Genomic DNA, 20,668 nt, shown 5'->3' with positions numbered 1-20,668 from the left:
AAGCATTCCGATATTTAATAAAATGAGAAATAGAATTTTGATTTAAAAAAAAAAACTTTACCAAAACACCACCAAAGCGCGTGCACACTCGTTTATTATCTGACGCTACGACTTGTTTGATGGACTGCCTAAAAACCAAGACCCTTCCATAGTTCTGAAAAACCATTAAGCTTCCAGACTCCAAATGTTTAATTAATTAATTCAGAAGTTCATTTTGGACGGAAATCAAACCTTGCCAACAAAAGGAAAATGTGGAAACCCATTTTAGTTTCATTAACACCACCAACTAGAGTTCTAACTCCAAGCTAAACCACATTTCACAGACGCGCACAGCTTTACAGCTGCCATAAAGCCCAAGCAATTTACTGAACAAATGAAAGCAGATCCTTCTCAGCGAAAAATCAAGCGACGATCAACCATGATGCAACCTTTTGTCCTTGTCCTACATCTACATGCAGAGGTGGAAAAACCCGGGGGCAGAAAGTAAAAACCCTGCCACATTTTTGCTCCAGCCAATTCAATGAACCAGCTGATCCTAATTACCACATCCCCTAAGCCAGGTTGATGAGCTAATTGGTGAAATCACCCGTGTTGAGAGCACAGGCAGAAGGAAAACCTAAGCAGGACTTCTACTTTGTCAATCCAGTTTTTCCACCTCTGTCTACATGACAATACTTTAAGAAGAAAAGCTCACATACAAGCAGAGAAACCGTACAAAAAGATGTCCGTCCTCCAGTCCTGTTTTGTGCTAATGTGAGAACTGTCTGTCTTGGTCTTATTTTGCGCTTGCTCTTTCAGGGTACGACCTCATAAAGGCGACCCAGCTTGGGTCAGCACTCTCCATCTCCTTTCTGTCTCGCTGTCTGTGCTGATGAGACACGACAGCAGTAGTTGGCCCTGACTCATGGCTGTGCCAGGGTAAAGCACGCACACACACACACACACACACACACACGAGGAAATGGAAAGAGGATGATAGAAGGAGCCGACAGAACCTGTACTGACCTTTTATTGCAGATACAGGGAGCTAAAATGCTACAGATATAGAGGTCAATATTCAGGTCTGTCGCACAGCATGGACACTCAACCACAACACAAAAGCAGATGGACAGGATCGAAGGAAAACAGCAGAGCGGCCACACCCAAACTCAATTACGGAATCAGGATGGCATGTGTAATTTATTCCAGGTCAGACATGACAGGTCAGCGTGTCCTTCACACAGCCAAGCAGCTCTCCGCTAAACGAGGTTAGAAATCCTTCTCCAAGCTCCTCATTACCAAAATGGCCAAAGATCAAATTGCTAATATGCAGATAACATTACAGGGTAATGGATTTCCAATTACAGGTTTTTTTTTTTTCCAGGGGGGTAGAGAACCCTGCAGCATGTAGAGCATCAGCAGAACTGCAGCAGAAGCAGCTTTCCGTGACACCTTGTGTGCGTTAGAGACGGTAATAATAACGCCATTGTTATAAGAATTTACACTACACTGTAATTCCTTTCCCATATGAGAGAAAGAGAAGCAGAGCACGCATAATCCTTATAAGTAAAGCCGACAGGTGCTTCCACTGCGACTTCCCTGTGGGAGGAAATCTCGCCAACTGCATGTGAGGCAAAATAAGACATCGCAGCCAGAAGAAAGCAGGAAAGAAGAGATTTTACGAGAATAAGCGTAGCCCTCATGGTGTCTTGTTAGCCTGGAGGAAAGCACTCTGTACCCAGCGTAAATATTGTGAACGTCCTGTACAATGGTGTTTTCATGCCGAAATGATGCACACTTTAATTAGTCTGTCAGCAGTAGGAGGATTGTGCGCAACCTCATGGGTGTGTGTGTGTGTGTGTCTAAGCACAGCCAGTTTTCATTTGTCATCTTCATTCGTGACATTTAAATAGCAGGAGGCATCAATGCTGTTCACTGTGGTAGGTAAGATACTTGAATACGACGTCATAATACATGATCTGTCTCATACGTGGAATATTGCAGCTCCAGGTACGATGCATGTGGAATTTTTCATGCTTTGCACTCATCCTGCTGGTTCTCTGGTTTCCTCCAGCCTCTTGGAGACTTCAAGTAGGTGTATTGGCGACTCTCAATTGGCCCCAAGTGATAGCGAGGGTGTGTGACGCCTTGCAGTTGATTTGCGTCCCACCCAGGGTGTATTCCTGCCTCGTGTAGAGGATGGACTCTGGATCCACCAAGAACGTGATAAGAATCAAGCACTTACTGAAGATAAATGAGGTGTGATTCAATGCCACTATCTCGATGTGGGTGTCCAGAAACTCAAGAACCAGCTAGAGTAAATTTCGAGATGTTCCTCCTTATGCTCAACATAACAGCTCCTGTGCAAAAGTCTTAAATCACATGTAAAGAACAAAAATGGTTTTAAAAAAAATAATGAAAGGAAATTTAACATTAAAAAAACATGATACAGTAATCAGTGGGTGGCACGGTGGTATAGTGGTTAGAGCTGTCGCCTCACAGCAAGAAGGTCCGGGTTCGAGCCCCGTGGCCGGCGAGGGCCTTTCTGTGTGGAGTTTGCATGTTCTCCCCGTGGGTTTCCTCCGGGTGCTCTGGTTTCCCCCACAGTCCAAAGACATGCAGGTTAGGGTGGGGTTTACATTAGACCGTATCAGCGGATCATCAGATTAACGTTTTTAAAATGATTAGTGTGCACACAGCAACGCCAATACACGATTCGCGTGCACACAGCAACACCAATACACGGATACGCTCGGCTCTGCAGGCATCCTGCGCTCCAAATCACTCCGCCCTGAACAGCGAGTGCCCTCTGGAGGGTGCGCACTCCGGCCCTGCGCAGCTCACAGAGCGCGCGAGTGAAGTGCACGAGCAGTAATTCGGGACTGAGCCGCTGTGTGTGTGATCTCAGTGCATATCGGGCATGCGCGTCACTTACCACTTGCAAGTGGAAGGATGGCAAGCCTAAAGACAATCATAACTACACAATGGGCAGTATTTGCATCAGTATTTGCAGTATTTTCATACTTTTATACTCTTTAATGAAAGGTGATACAAGGCGGAAGTCCACGCCGTTTTTTCCAGCAGTCACGTCACATGACCAACGCCAGCGAATCAGGAAGGTGGATGTCACAGTGACGTTGTCCAATGACGACGCCAGCTAGAGCTCAGCACAGCGTATCCGCGTATTCTCAATGTTTACACAGCACCGGACCACACACGATCTGGATTGAATACGTGGACGCTGGCGGATTCCCGTTTCCCGGCGTTTTAATGTAAATGGACAGTGCATCCGCGAAGAAAACGAGACAGATACGGTCTAATGTAAACTTGGCCTAGGTTAACTGGTGACTCTAAATTGAGCGTAGGTGTGAATGTGAGTGTGAATGGTTCTGTGTCTATGTGTCAGCCCTGTGATGACCTGGCGACTTGTCCAGGGTGTACCCCGCCTTTCGCCCGTAGTCAGCTGGGATAGGCTCCAGCTTGCCTGCGACCCTGTAGAACAGGATAAAGCGGCTAGAGATAATGAGATGAGACAGTAATCAGTAAGCCATAAAAAAATGAAACAGTCAATATTTGGTGTGAGACGACCCTTTGCTTTCAAAAAATAAATTAATTTAAAAAAAAAAGTCATCATCTTAGGTCCAATGAGTGCACTTTTATAAGGAAATGAGTTGTAGGTTTTACTGAGCATCTTACAGAACCAGCCATGGTTCTTCTGGACACTTTGACCGTCAGACTCCATTATGTTTTCTTTTTTTTTAAATCTGAAAAGTGCTCTCTTATGGAATATGCTGCTCAGACATCTTAAACTTTTTTTTTTTCCTGTAGCATTTAATTTTGTGCTGAAAAGCGAACGTTTGGACTCTAAAATGCTTTTGTAATGTTGTGGCTCGATAATGTAGAAGTCATAAAATAGAAATCTATAACAAAGTTTGCATGAAAAAAAAAATAGAGAGTGCCTGAGACTTTTACACAGTAGTGTATTTGCTCAGTGTATTCCCACTGGTTCCTGACTTCCCAGACACCTTGTGTATAGGTTTAACCTGAAGTAGGTGTGGCCTAACTCAGAAGATCTTGAGATGCTCAGATAGAAACAGTTCCTCAACCTCATATCACTTGGAGATGTGCATGGGACTGTTTTTAATCACTGGGTTATTACTGTTGTTTATACCTGCCCACAAGATTGTCTACCAAACTTAGTTAGTGCCATTTCATAAAATATAAATACATTACGAGTCCAATTTAAAACCACAGCAGCCCAAACTTACGTTAATAAACATGGCGTTTGTTTCAGCTTCATATCCAAGTGCTCACGTTCATTTACATGAAAGTTAAAATCTCCTGCCTGTGTAACATTTGTCTTATTGTCCACGGGATCCCAGTCCCTATGCACACATCCATCTCAACCAGATTGTTTGTGCACCTTTCTGGCAAGCATGAGTGAATTCATATCTTTATTTGTACAGGTTCAGAACACGTTATCTGTTCAATATAAATAATGTATTCATATTCAGTTACATTCCTAATATAGATCATATGTATATGAGTCTGTCTCAGAATCTGGGTACTGTGGGAGTACGGCACTAAATATACTCCGTCAATAAACTATATGGTTTTGAATGGTGATGTTGGTTTTAATTTGAAATAAAATGAAAGAAAGACAGATAAAACTAAATCTTTGATGTGAATATTCAGAATTTGGCAAAAATTCTGCAAATTTGTGGAAAAATCATGGCTTGATCTGGGACACGATAAATGGTTGACTACATCGCATTCCCTTAAAAAGGTTGTAGTCCACTGAAAAGTCTACAGTTATCAATAATTGTATTTTAAGTTGTAACTTTATGCACCTAAGGATTGGTGCGCTCACAGAATAATCATAACCGTAATAAAACATCATGCAAAATATTTGATCACCGTTGTAACTCCATTTTCCGCAGACCCAAAACCAATACAATCGTGTGTTTTGATCTAAACAGAAAGCCTCAGGGTCAAGGTCACGACCTCACCAAAAGTAGTAACTTAAAATCACTACGCCGTATAAAAATTTAGTTATAAATCTGCGATTTTGTTTTTTAAAACGAAAGCTGAAAGTTAGGTATAGAATATGTTTCTTACAGAATATGTTACGATGGTAGCTGGTCTTGTATGAATTTCTGAGCTATAAAATGAGTTGTGGTCTATTTTTTACCGTAGCGTGTTATTTGTGTGCGGGGAAGGACACGCATTAACAATTTGCATGTGTAGAATAGAATTTTCCACTCCAACAGTTAGAAGTTGATCGTGCTTCCATTTGCGGTCTTTCTGTTACGCGGGTGATCTGTTCAGACGTTATCGCTGAAAAGGTGAGTTTTGACAGTTTTATTTTGTTTTAGTCTTGCAGGATAAGGCAATAGAATGTTTCTTTTTCATCTTTCATATTTCGTAGTGTTTGCGTATTTTTGGCCAATATCTTGCAACCATGGACAATTTAGATCGAATTTTTGATAGAATCTACAGCCAGTCATTTTGCCCCGCCCCCGCTCCATCCAGTGCGGTAGTGATGTCCTGTTGCTCACGCGCCGCAGAGACCCGCGCAACCTTCAGCCGGTACAGTCGCTGTTCTTTTACCACCGCCGTTATTCTCATCTTTCCGGTGTGTTCTTGATTTTTCCATTGTGTCCTATTTCGCCATATCAAATACCCAAAATGCGTCATATTATTCATATTTAAGTGAATAATCAATTCAGTCATCATAACTTGGCATTTTTAACCCAAGCAATCAAAAAGAGGAAATTTATTCAATATTTTCACTCCTCTGTGAAGGAGGGGCTTTAATTCATGATGTAGTTATTTTATATGAAAATAAAAACTTTACAAAAAATTTCCCACAGTGGAGGCCAGATAAAGCAAGATACTATTTTTATTCTTATTAAACATGACAAAAGAAACATTGAGTGTTAGGTAAATGCAAAATAAATAAATAAATAAAAATTAGAAAATTTATTTTTTGACCATAATGTCCCAAATGAGAGACCGGTTTCTGAGACGGACCCATAGCCATCCATCCTCTTATCTGTCAGGGTTGTGGGGGAGCTGAAGTCAATCCCAGCCGACTCCGAGTGAGAGGTGGGGTACAGCCTGGGCAGGTCGCCAAGCTATCACAGAGCTAACGGAGACGAACAGCCATTCATATTCACACCAATGGGCAATTCAGAATAGCCAGTTGACCGAATCCACATGTCTTTGGACTGCAAGAGGAAACCAGAGCACCCACACAGATACGAAGAGAACATGCAACCTACACATAACGAGGTCCTAGTCACCCAGCAGGCTCGAACCCAGAACCTTCTTGCTGTGAGACAACAGTGTTAACCACTACATCACCGTGCTGTCCTCATATTTTTATATTTATATATATTTTTTAAAGTGTAATATTTTTTCCAGATATTTTGATACATCTACAAAAATCAATTGTTCAAAGGTTCAGCACTGAAATGTTCCGATGTCAACATACTGGATCTGTATTGCAGGTGCGATTTCCATGGGGGGGAAAAAAAAAAAAAAACAATTTCAACACATTTCCCAGCTCTGAGAAAAGAACCGAAAACCTGTTTTCACAAAAATTATTCAAAGCCTGGAGGGACTTGCACCAACAACTGCCCCAACAGCTTTCTGTTCTCTTCTCAGTGTACGTTTACAGTACACACACGCTGAAATTCTTGTCTGTAATAATTACATACGGGTCATTCTAGAATTCGGGGTACATTTCACATCTCCAAGAAAAACCCTTTATTAGTTTCCACAAAAGAAATCTTTACTGAATCAGTTTTTGAACAATAATGAAAATTATGACAAAAATTTTCGCCAATAGCAATGCCTGATGTACATTTTGGATCCAATTTATCCACAAAACATTAAATAAACAACTCCCACCCCTCCCCCTACATTATTGACTGTCTTCAACTCCTGATTCATCCATTCAACTCGAATAAACAGGAAGTGATTCAGTCTAAGGCTACATCCACACGACAACGGCAACGAGATTTTTTTTTTTTAGCGGGTAAAAAAATAAAAAATAAAAATAAAAAATCACGTCCACATGGGCAACGGATCAATAAAATATCAGGTACATATGGCAACGCAACGCTTGCTGAAAACGATGCAATACACATGCCACACCTCTACGTGCGCTGTAAGACGGTCCCATCGGAGACACCAGAACAATAGAAGAAGTAGGACGCATGCGCATAAACCCCTTCCTCTACCCGGCACTGAACTATTACTACTCTGGGGTCCGCCATTGTTGCTGTTGTTACAAATGATGCGCGTGAGAGTGCTGCTTGTTCTAGTCATGTGGTTGTGATGTCATCATAAAGAAATCCGTTCTACTCATCCAGACGACTTCGCAACGGCGCCGTTGCCAGATTTTTCCACTCTGGAAACCGTTCTCAAAAAATATCGTTTTGGGGCACCCAAAACGCCGGTGCCGTGTGGATGCCAGGCCGAAACGATAAACAATTTTAGCGGATTCACCTGAATCCGTTGCCATGTGGACAGGGCCCAACAGTCTGGGTTTTTTTTTTTTTTTTTTGGGGGGGGGGGGGCTTATTCTATTAACTGTTATAAAATCGATTGCACAGAAAATCTATTTTCTGTATTATGTGAAACTTCAGGAATAATTTTGTTTATCCATCCCGATATTCTTGTCAACTCCGTTATAAAACCACATAAAATCCTCAAAGACTTAATAATATGCGTGACACCCGCACCGAGTGATGTCACGTCCTCTGGCGGGAAACTTCAGAAAGGCAGTGAGGCATGTTCTGTTTCTTCTCTCATTAATTTGAACAAAATGTTGAGGACTTTACACCAACAGCAGATTAATTATTCATCAAATCTGTTATTGTGATATCGGAGTGAATCTCTCATTTAAAAAAAAAAAAAAAAAAAAAGATTAAAATCCATAAAAATTCTGTTTTTGTGCATGCCATGTGGTAGCTACTGTAGTTTGAGGTCAGCGTGTGGAGTTAAGACACAATGGTGGAAGATGTCGACTCCATCATCATCGATTCTGTTAATGGATTGCCCAGTTTAATGATAACCGTTGGCGATGACCAACAGAGTCAACACTTGAAATGTACCCGCAATTACAGAACGGGCCGTATATGCAACAAATGTGGTGACTAGAGATTAAAACTGGAAGAGCTAGACTATTCCTTTAACAAGGAAAAGGAATGAACCAACCATCCATCCATCCATCATCTGTAACTGCTTATCCTGTACAGGGTCACAGGCAAGCTGGAGCCTATCCCAGCTGACTTCAGGTGAGAGCTGAGGTACACTAGCCTGGGCCCGCCCATCCTAAGTATGACGCAACACGGGGGGCTGTTGCGAACTTAGTCTGGCAAGGCAAGCTATCTCCAGCTCTTCCAAGCTCCCGAAAAATCGGGAGCCAATCAACTTTGAGCATCTCCAACGGCCCTGGGTAGAGGCGTGTTCAAGGCAGTGACGTAGTAGAACTGCGACCGGAAGTCATAGATTGTTTACAGAATCTATGCCGGAAGCGCTTCATTCACTAGAAACATTACGAACATGGAGCAGCGGCGAGCCTTTGACACAGCGGTAGATGCTGTATTGAAAGCATTCAACGGGAAGTTCTCATTGAAAACGGAGCAAAGAGCAGCCCTGGAGGTATTTATTGAAAGGAAGGCCGTTTTCGCCTTGCTCCCGACCGGCTTCGGTAAGAGTTTAATCTACCAGTTAGCCCCCGGTTTCCGTCGCGTCACATACGTCAGAGGAAAGAGTGATGAGATCGGTTTAAGCTTCGTCACAGCCTTCTCTGGCTTCGACCAGTAGCAAACTGAGGCATTTCAGGGAGGCGGGTCAACCACGCACTTTGGGAAACGGTTGGGCTTAATATCTATGCCAGACCAAATGCTCGCAAAGCTTTGAAGTTGCGTTAGCCAGACTAGAGGTACACACCCTGGGCTAACACAGAGAAAAGAGCCGCACACATTCACAAGTAATTTAGAGTAGCCAATTGACCTAATCTATCAGTCTTTGGACTGTGGGAGGACACGGAGGAACAAAGAAAGGCCCCAGTCGTGAAAGGCCTTGAGGTTCGAACCCAGAAGCTTCTTGCTGTGAGGCAACAGTGCTAACCACTGCACCATCATGCCATCCAAAATGAAATATTTAGTATGAAAATATCAGATGTTTATTACTCCCAGTAGCACTGACGTCAGATCATGCCCAGTCCAAGAAACTCTCCAAAAAGTGTTTTGTAATACAATTTATGGCCAAGCTCAAAGTGGACTAATATCACACCCACTTTCTCCTTCTCTCCCCATTTCAAGCTTTGCACTTTTGTCTTTCTCAGCCACATAAACTTGACTCCAACCTTTCTCTCGCTCTTCTCTGCCTTTCTTCCTTCCTCAGCTCATTTTCGCTCAGATCATTTCCCCAGCCCCCTTCTGATGGGCTTTCGTCCTTTACTGACATGTGCATCCCGTCCTCAGCTCCTTTTTGAAACGCCGCCAGCTTCTTTTGCCTCGGGTCATTCCCTTGCTTAACTGCACAGTCACCTCGTTAGGCTTATTAGTGTTGTCTCTCATATCCATGTTTCTCTTGTCCTCCTTTTTTCACTCCAGCTGGCTCGCTCATATTTCAACACACTTGTGTGTTGAAACATAACTCCCTCTTCTCCAGCTCTTCCTCAATGCTCTTTTATCTTGTGCTTCTGCTTACTCCATATTAGTAAGAGAGCCTCTCTCTCTCTCGGTTGTTGTTCATCTCCTGCGGTTTTCCCGACAAGAGTTTTGGGGGGTTTTGATGCCAAGGCTGGCAGCAGTGCAGAAAAACAGGTATTATTTTTGCTGCAAAACAGACAATATGACTCACACCTCATCCAATTGGAAGTGCTGCGAATAACAAGTCCAAGTGCAAATAAACGTGGAAATAAAAGCTCACACACGCACACAAGGAGTTAAAACCTTGGGGAAAATATTCAGCAAGTTGCCCTGAAGTGAGGTACCACTGCTTAGAAGAAATCTGCATGTGAATATTTTGGCATTACATAACCCCTTTTTTGTAGCAATGTTACGCAAATAACCACAACAGACGATGTGAAGGTTCGGGCATAGGAGGAGGAGGAGGAGGAGGAGGAGGAAGAGGCGATCATTTTCATTTCCCCACTATGACTCATGCACCAACACTAGAATTAATGTATTACTGATTCAGATGAATTTGAAAATGACAGTGTGTGAAATGTTCTCTTACACCATCAGGAGCCCTCTGATTTCCCAAAACTCCATGCTGTGATGTTTGGGAATGAGAAAGCTCTGATGAAACTCCTCTTCTTCTTCCATTCTGGCTTGCCCGTACATCCCCGGGCCCTGCAGAGAGATGCTCAGGTGCTCTGGTTGGTGGGTTGCAGTGGAAAAATTGGAAAGGCGCAGTAGGTGAGATTAAATTAGCTGTGTGTATAGGGATTACAGCCAGCTAGCACGCTGATCTTCTCCCACGCTCTCCTAATCCAGCTGTAATGAATATATTGCTCAGAGCTCTGGGTACCACATTTATACGCGCACACACCCCAATGTGTATGGTACAATCACCGGTCAATCCCAGAATAAAGCGCACACACTCATATCTTCCTCATGTTTGAACAGTGTTATACTCCGGCCACAGCAAGCTTAACATACGAACCCCAAACATCTTTTCCACTCTAATTTGGATCAATGAATCAAATCTTACATAGAAATAAAATCTGAATTCTCGTAGACAGGCTTAGTTTATCCATTTTCATCATGTTGACATTCTGTCCATCTGTCCTCCTACATTTCCAGTTAAGCCACCCACTTGTACACAGTTTTATCATGAGCCAAGATATTCATCCACCACAGGAATGCGTTACACACACACGAATCACTATTCCAGTTTGCCAGTGGGCAATGTACTAGCTCCTTGGCATGAACAAAAGGACGTGAAAATGTCTCACAAAACACACAATACGAAAAGAAAAAACCCAACCACCTCAAACGTAAATATCACAAAATACGTTTTCAAAAGATAGGAAATTTTAATCTCCGCCAAGTTTGCTGGAGGAGGTTATGCTTTCACTTCCATTTTTTTTTGTCTGTTCCCAATGTAACTCAAAAAGCAGTGAATGGATTTTGATGAAATTTGGTATACAGCTTTAGTATTATCTTAAGTGACTTGATTTTGATGTTGATAATACATTGCTTGGCAGAGGTATACACTCTACCGAGTGCACTTCTAGTGTAGATCTAGTTTAGACAGAAGGGAACCATCGGGCCTTCCAAGTCTTCAGAGAAGACCCAAACAGATCAGCATTTCAAAAGTTATTCTTTCATCTTGTCTCGTCGTCTTTTGCTTATCCGGGGCTGGGTCACGGAGGCAGCAGTCTAAGCATGGAAGCCCAAACTTCCCTTTCCCCAGACACCTCGGCCAGCTCCTCGGGAAAAATGCCGAGGCATTCTCAGGCCAGCCGAGAGTCCCTCCAGCGTGTTCTGGGTCTTCCCCGGGGCTTCCTCCCGGGGGGACATGCCTGGAACACCTCCCCAGGGAGGCGTCCAGGAGGCATCCGAAAAAGATGCCCGAGCCACCTCAGCTGATTCCTCTCAATGTGGAGGAGCAGCGGCTCTACTCCGAGCTCCTCCCGAGTGACGGTGCTTCTCACCCTATCTCTAAGGGAGCGCCCAGCCACCCTGTGAAGGAAACTCATTTCGGCCACTTGTATCCGCGATCTTGTTCTTTCGGTCATTACCCAAAGCTCATGATCATAGGTGAGAGTCGGAACGTAGATCAACTGGTAAATCAAGAGCTTTGCCTTTTGGCTCAGCTCCTTCACCACGACGGACCGGTAAAGCGACCGCATCACTGCGGAGGCCGCACCAATCCGCCTGTTGATCTCACGATCTATCCTTCCCTCACTCGTGAACAAGATCCCGAGATACTTAAGCTCCTCCACTTGAGGCAGGACTTCTCCACCAACCTGAAGAGGGCAAGCCACCCTTTTCTGATCGAGAACCATGGCCTCTGACTTGGAGGTGCTGATTCTCATCCCAGCCGCTTCGCACTCGACTGCAAACTGCCCCAGTGCATGCTGAAGGTCCTGGTTTGAAGAAGCCAACAGGACATCATCTGCAAAAAGCGGAGATGAAATCCTGTGGTTCCCAAACAGGATTCCTTCCAGCCTCTGGCTGTGCCTAGAAATTCTGTCCATAAAAATTATGAACAGAACCAGTGACAAAGGGCAGCCCTGCCAGAGTCCAAGATGCACTGGGAACAGGTCTGACTTACTGCCGGCAATGCGAACCAGACTCCTGCTCCGTTCGTACAGGGACCGGACAGCCCTTAGCAAAGAGCCCCGAACCCCATACTCCCAAAGCACCCCCCACAGGATACCATGAGGGACACGGTCGAATGCCTTCTCCAGATCCACAAAGCACATGTGCACTGGTTGGGCAAACTCCCATGAACCCTCAAGCACCCTATGAAGGGTACAGAGCTGGTCCAGTGTTCCGCGACCAGGACGAAAACCGCATTGTTCCTCCTGGATCCGAGGTTCGACGATTGGCCAAATTCTTCTCTCCAGTACCCTGGAGTAAACCTTCCCTGGGAGGCTGAGAAGTGTGATTCCCCTATAATTGGAGCACACTCTCCAATCCCCTTTCTTAAAAAGAGGGACCACCACCCCAGTCTGCCACTCCAGAGGCACTGTCCCCGACCGCCACGTGATGTTGCAGAGGCGTGTCAGCTAAGACAGCCCCACAACATCCAGAGACTTGAGATACTCAGGACAGATCTCATCCACCCCCAGTGCCTTGCCACCGAGGAGCTTGCTAACCACCTCAGTGACTTCGGCTTGGGTAATGGACGAGTCCACCTCTGAGTCATCAGCCTCCGCTTCCTCAATGGAAGACATGATGGTGGGATTGAGGAGATCCTCAAAGTATTCCTTCCACCGCCCAACAATGTCCCCAGTCGAGGTCAACAGCTCCCCACCCGCACTGTAAACAGTGTTGGCAGAGTACTGCTTCCCCCTCCTGAAGCGCCGAACGGTTTGCCAGAATTTCTTCGAGGCTGACCGATAGTCCTCCTCCATGGCCTCACCGAACTCCTCCCAGTTCCAAGTTTTTGCCTCCGCAACTGCCCGAGCTGCAGCACGCCTGGCCTGCCGATATCCGTCAGCTGCCTCAGGAGTCCCAGAGGTATTACTAACCCTGTAGTTTACCAAGTTACTTTTAAAATAAACATCAACTACACACAACAGAGCGACCTGGCAGCCTGTCGCTAATCCCTTGCAAAATCCTTTGCCCTGCTGCTTTTTTGGTGTCTGGCTAAAGTTTGGCTGAGCTCAAGTCCCAGCTCTAATAGTAATGGTTCACTACTGGGTTTAGGATTCTAGTGGAAGATAACCAACACAAATACTTGGTCTCCTTCATGAACCACATTTATTGTTTGTAGTAAATAATGTCACCCAATTGGGTGCTAATGTTAACCCCAAATTTCCCTTGGTGTGTTAACCAAAAAAAAAAAAAAATTAAGCATGTTTTCATACAAGTTTTTATAAAATTAACCATACTCAGTCTGAGCCTGAAAGAGAACTGGCTGCAAATAGTCAAAAAGGGGGTCTGGTTCTTTTTCTGGACAATTTTCCATTGATGAGCTCTCAGATCAGTTGTTTACATGACAGTGTCTTAAGAACTCATCAACTGTGCATCAATGAATGATTGATAATGTCATTCAAAATGTATATAGTTTGTCTGCTGATGGAAAAAATACAGAGGGCAAAAACAGAGTTCAAGTGAAAATATAACTGCAAGTGGAGATGAACCCGAGCACCTCTGGTATACCAAATCTGGCATGAATCCAACAAACCGCCTAGGAGGAGAACATCAAAATGTAACACGTGTCAAAACGCACAAAACCAAAAATAACTCACTTCCCATGTTGAGAATGGCTAATACAATGTACATTACAGTTTTGTTCATCTTGGGGGCTCCCCACACACACCTACCAAATTTGGCACTGATGGGTGATACCAGGCAAAAGTCTCAATGACATGTGGGGGTGCTATGGAGTCCCCAGGACACACCCAGGGCCAAGCCTCTGAGTAGTGGTGGCCAGGCCTGATGTGTGTACCAAATTTCATGAGTTTTTGCCCATGGGAACCACCTTAAAAATGGCCAAGTCTTGAAGAAAAAGAATAAGAATCCTTAGGAAAGCAATAGGACCCTTGGTGTCCACTGGAAAGCGCTGCACCAGAGGCCATGCACCTCCGGTGCTTGGGCCCTAATGAAAGAATCTGAGGAGGACATTTGAAAGTACCCCTGGATTTTGGTCCTGCAGTGAGGACCATCTCGAAATTTGTTGCAGAAGCATCAAAACCAATTCATTCCTCATGCCAGAGGTAACTTAGGAGACTCATCTAAGTGTTTAATGTAGATAATATACAGTACAGCCCGTGCACACCATACAGATGTAATAAAGTCGCTTGTTCTTTCATCTCATAGAAAAACAAGTAGAGCACAAAAACCACAAACTCACTCATGAATGATTCATTTGTGGGTCCTTTTTTCAAAGAGTCTGAGTCAATTTGCTGTGTCATAAAGAAAAAACTCACAAAAAAAAAAAAAAAGCCTGAGTCATTGTTCCAAAATCATTTCAAATGCTAACAGAGACCAACTGTGAAAAACATAGCAGCTTTGCCTGCTAGCTAGCAAAAAGTCTTGATTTCTGCAACAGGCTAAATATTAATGAATAAACATTGATTTTCTTCATTTCTCTCTCCACTAGTGTTGAGTTCTGATTCGTCCGTACCAAAGGAGGTCGAATTGACAAAGATCTAGGACTGTAGACCTCTGCCGCCTAAGAGATTCTGCCTCCCGGCTATCTGGGAGCAAACAAACAGTCACGGACACAGACACCGCTGCTCAGAGATGTTTCTCAGTTTACTGTCGGACAAACATGAGTAAATATATTTACATTCAGGAGTGTGTTGTAGATGATGATGATTTAATTGATGAAGCCAAGTTATCCATGTATAACATAAATGGATAATAATGCATTACATCACTGGTTTAGATGACACTACTGTATGAAAGAAGAGAGAATTTATGTACCATTACATCACCCATCAGGATCACAGTGTTATGAAAATAAGAAAGGACATTACCGGTCAACGTAACCTTCATTAAGCAGAGAGCAGGATGTGCGAGTGAAAATAAATCAAGGATGTAACTAACCAAAACAAGTAGCAAATCAGGACTGTCTGTACCAGTTTCAAGAACAAGCGGCAATCAGATCAGCCTGTACCAGTTCAAGCATGTCAGAAATATATTTCTATCAACTAGTGAGTCAAGCAAGCATTTGAAAAAACACTGCAATACCCATTAGGACCTGTTCACAAAAGTCTTTGTAGCTAGGATAAAAGTTTTAGCCATACAGCAGCTCTGGTGTGTCAGAGACACAGGTATTTTCATATATAAAAAAAAAAAAGATCAATCATAGTGGGTTTTTCCCCCTATAACTATCAAATACAAGCAACAAACGAGATGGTCAATAACTGCGTAGCTTACTCTGGTCCCGTCTAGTCCAGAAGGAACGATCTAAAGTTGGCCACCATGCACAACAAATGTTGCAAGCTATATACAGAAGCTATATCCACCCTAGGAATACCGACCTATTTGCCAGAAAGAATCCAAAATGGCGAGGAATTGACTGAGAAGTAGTGATTTTTTGTTGAACTGCTCACTCATTAAGGCTTAATTAGTCCAGAATTTCATTAATAATTGTAATGAAGCAAATCTGGGTAGCAGTTATATGCACCCTAGGTACCCCTACCTTCATGCCAGAAAGAATCAAAATCGGTGAAGAATTGAGGGAGAGGAAGCGATTTGGGTGGAAACTGCTCATTAAGGATTGATTAATTACTCCATATCTTCATTATTAATTGCAATTTTGCACATTTGGGTAGAAGCTATACACACCCCAGGCAGATCAGTGAAGAATTGGGAGAGAAGTGATTTTCGTGAAACATGGACGACGCCAGATGACACATGATGGCATAAACTCATCGCCTGTTGGCCGGATGAGCTAATAAGGGCTAAAACATAGAAAGGGAAGTCGTTATAGGAAAATAATTAGCGATGAGTTGGTATGATGCAGTCTGAGGCATTTTCCTAGAACAGGATATCGTGAAGTGTTTGTCCGGGCAACAAGTTAGGTCCTGCTTTCATTGACGTAACAGCTATGAAGCTGAAAAATCATTTCCTTACTTTCTCTTGAAGTTTAAAAAAAATAAATAAATAAACCAGCTTTTCGTGTTACCAAGAAACCATAAAACACAAAGAAAGCCACTGATTATGGAGACTATCCAATGGCGAGAAACTTAAAATTAGAGCTTTACTTCTGACTGTTACAAAGCACTAATAGTGGAGACTCCTTCCAGAAAATGTTAAGTAACTGTTTCTTCATACTAAACTTCACAATTAACGCCTGTGTGTTTTGTTACACATAACTTTTTTTTTTTAATTATTATGTGGAGTGTCCACCATACAGTGCTACTGTAAACAAAACGATAGCGTAACCAATAACAGCTTTAAGACCCGGTCCCACAATACCGATAACTATAACAACTATAACGATAACTATAAATAAATGGGTCCCCTGCAGTTTGTGTGGTCGGTGCTCACAATAGCCCAATAACGATCCCTATAGCCCAGACCTGGGTTTATCTGTATCGCTGAGATTGCTTCTGGAGCCATTTTTCCAGACCTGGACCGATAAAACATCTGACCAATCAGCTAATTGTTTCCATGTGACGTTCTCTGAGCACATGCTGTTTTTCCCCATGCATCTTTGTACATCCTTGTTGCATCATGAAGTCACGGAATACGGATTCACGGAAAATAATTTTTTTTATATATATATATAGCGGCACGGTGGTGTAGTGGTTAGCGCTGTCGCCTCACAGCAAGAAGGTCCTGGGTTCGAGCCCCGTGGCCGGTGAGGGCCTTTCTGTGTGGAGTTTGCATGTTCTCCCCGTGTCCGCGTGGGTTTCCTCCGGGTGCTCCGGTTTCCCCCACAGTCCAAAGACATGCAGGTTAGGTTAACTGGTGACTCTAAATTGACCGTAGGTGTGAATGTGAGTGTGAATGGTTGTCTGTGTCTATGTGTCAGCCCTGTGATGACCTGGCGACTTGTCCAGGGTGTACCCCGCCTTTCGCCCGTAGTCAGCTGGGATAGGCTCCAGCTTGCCTGCGACCCTGTAGAACAGGATAAAGCGGCTAGAGATAATGAGATGATATATATATACATATATATATATATATATATATATATATATATATATATATATATATATATATATATATACACACACACACACACAAAGCACGGATCTTATTCACGGAGATGTGATTATTTTCCAGGAAATATCAATAGTAAATTAATAAAGTAAAACAAATACAGGTAAGATATTTTAATTATGAACTTCAGCAGGCCAAACATTTGTTTTAGACAACTTAATTTTTTATTTTATTTATTTTTATCCATGATGCATCATCCGTATGGAATCGGTAACCAATCTGTAATATACTGAATCATCCGTGACCAATCTGTAAATTATTAGCATCCGTGATGCGTCCGTATTAAAATCCATAACCACTTTTCTATCCTTTTTTAAATTATATTTCCATAATCCGTGACCTATCCGTAAGTCCAAGCTGTACAGTACCACCCGGAATAATGTGCTACGACTTGGAAAAAACTTCCATGACTATTCCTAAGTTGCATGCGTTTATTTCCCCGAGTGGCAGCACCAAGCGATATTATAGTCAGGATTATAGTTGTGGTGTTTCTGCTCCAGACTGGGACTAAATTCAGGCAGAGCGATAGTCAGAGTTATAGTCATCAGTGTTGTGGGACCGGGGCCCTTACAGTATTAGAAGAGACCTGAATTCCAGATGGCACTACTATCTGAGCTGCTGTTACAGAAAATTATTCAACACCTTCTGATCGACCTGATCAGATTTGAGAATCCAAAAGCACTGTGGTTAAAAATCATGTTTCAAAAACACCGCCCCTCCCTACTAGTGCGTAACATGAACCGTTCTGTTTATAGCTGGGGAAATTTCTCATGTATTTCAGAAAATAAGGACACACTGCTTCTCAATAGACCAGTCATCACATGACAATAGTCCAGTTCATTGCTGAGGATCCAGGCGAAGTTGAATACAGCGTTTAGTCAGTAACGCTCCATTCAGAAGACAAGAGTGATGGAGAGAGATAGAAGACAAGGATGAGTCACTGCACCCTCAGTGAACAAAGACATCATTTCATTTCAGTCTGCTAGAGGAAGGAAATGGGAGTCACAGAAATAAAATGGCACAGGAGATAGACGAGGATTTCTTGACTTGGCACTTAGTCTCGAAATCTCATCTTTCATTTGTTGCTTCTGGCAGTTTCCTTCTGGCACACATTCCCTTCTTACTATTCCAGCGTCCGAGCACTTGGAGATTGCAGAAGTAAGAATAAAAAAAGTGAGAACGCAGCAAAGAAGTAGTGTTCATCAGTCTGCGGAAGTCTTGGACCAGAGTTAGAGCAGCGTTTAGAAAACTGACTCATTTTGATTTGCAGCCAAACTGTTATTTTTGCTTTCAGTGAATTTGGACCCTGTGACGGATTCAAAATGAGCATCAACTAGATTAATTTCATTAGCATATTTGGCCAGGACATTTAAGACTTCCAGCGTTATGGATGTCCTTGACGGATTGGTTTCATTTCCATGGCCTTCGTCTGTGCAGTTCATTCTCAGATAAGCCATTAGTTTGATTGAGATCGAATGCCAGATGAAAAGAAAAAAAAAAAATGCACTGGAAGCTCGACAGATGCACACTATTTATTCTAATGCATGTGCATTAAGACTGACATTTAGGACGAGGCTACAAATTCTTTCACCTTTGTTCTGAACTTCTCCCCTTGGTAAAGGCTTCCGGCAAGCTTTTAAGCCTGTATTCGCTTCCCGTCTCTTTTTTTTTTTTTTTAAATTTCAAGAACACCGTCTGCAATACACATTTTTCACCTTTTAACCATCACTCCAATTTGTCTCAGACATCCTGTGCTTTTACTTCAGCAAAATACCTTCTCCTCGTCCTCCTGTCCTGTTTAGTACCTGCAGGCCCATCTGCCCTGCCGCCATCATCTCACTCCCATCTGTACAGTGTAATTCACACCGTTGCCACTACAAATGTGTTTGGCGAACACTCTTAAGCCTCAATCTGAGCTGCAATAGCAATCTCTTCTCACTGGGCATGGATAATTTAAGCAGGATGTTGGATAGATTTCGCTTTCCAGTATGTGTGTGTACTCGTGCATGCATGATAATGGTGGCCCTCTGGCAATAACAGGTGGCTGCTCTGGAGGCTTTCGTGCCACGCCACGTCTCCCTCGAATTCCTCTGGAACGGACAGATTGAGAGCAGATGCTCTCGCTCCACTCAAACTCTGTTTTCTGCCACTCCTGCATGCGATAGTGATTTAGCACAGGAGTGTTACAGTTGTTCTAGAAGAGAAAGGAAAGATGCTAAACCTGGCTACGCTTCCACCCCCACCCACCCACCCTTTCCTACCCCTGCCAGCCACTGGTATCCATTTAAACCATTCACTCACGTCAGACGACGGATTCAAGTGCGCATATATTACCAGCCCGAGGAGCGGCCTTGCTTGTCAAACACGACCCCACCCTGCCTCTTTCACCGTCTGTTTGGCTCACAGCTCAATTAAAGCCCACTGCTCATAGTACGGATCATATTTTGCCTCACATGACAACGCTTTCATCCTGCAGGTACAGGGATGGCAAAATCCTTGAAAAAAAAAGTGTAAAAACAGCCTTTGTGCAAGTTTCCAAAGACCTCCAAAAGATATTCTTGGTCTGTAATAAGAGTTATTGATTATAGGATGATCTCCATGCATCATCGTCAGACTTCAAGAGAAGCAACAGGAATTTTTTCCCCCCAGTGTACTTTAAATCTCAAGCTGCGAGCACATAAATAACCATGTGCTGCGTCCATATCGTATCCCACTTTACAGTGTGGATTATTAGCAACATGAGCAGTCTGTAAAGACCCACCCTGGATCTTGGATGCTGGAGCTGTGCCAGGTGAGGCGAGTGGTACGCGTTAAAAACACTGCTGGAAACATGGAAATGAACACAGACCCACGTCAATACATCTCTCTCTGGCTCTGATATACGGTATACAATATTTATATTAAAAAAGACCTGCATAGATGTATGTAGCTTATATAAAATTGCAGTTAGTTTTGCTTTAGTGCACACACCCTGGATCTGCACAGCGGCTGCGGCAGACAGGAGCTCCAGCGACTCGAGACCAATCGCCAGGACGCCATATGAGCACGGAGCAATCATTATCGATGGTTAACACAATTAGCAAGAGGTGGGAGGGATGGATGGATGGATGGATGGAGGGAGGGAGGGAGGGCTGGTGAACGAACAGACCGATGAAGAAGAAGTGGCCCAAAACATTATCATCAAGTTACAGGAAAACTAAACTGTGATGAAACTACAGCAAGGAATATCAGATATATTAAATTAATAATAATAATTAAAAAAAAAAAAGTGTTCAAAACACTTGATGTTATTAATGATTGAGCTGTTGCCT

At 43.2% G+C, this 20,668-nt stretch overlaps 1 protein-coding gene across 4 annotated transcripts in view; it reads right to left on the bottom strand.

Annotated features, from left to right (window-relative positions):
* Positions 1 to 20,668, bottom strand: part of l1cama (L1 cell adhesion molecule, paralog a) — a 169,354-nt gene that overhangs the window by 126,736 nt on the left and 21,950 nt on the right. The gene's annotated exons all lie outside the window — the stretch shown is intronic.

The sequence above is a fragment of the Neoarius graeffei genome, chromosome 13 (assembly GCF_027579695.1).
Source record: "Neoarius graeffei isolate fNeoGra1 chromosome 13, fNeoGra1.pri, whole genome shotgun sequence".
Lineage (NCBI taxonomy): Eukaryota > Metazoa > Chordata > Actinopteri > Siluriformes > Ariidae > Neoarius > Neoarius graeffei.
The sequence above is the reverse complement of the archived record's forward strand: the minus strand, read 5'-3'. Positions and strand labels throughout refer to the sequence as shown.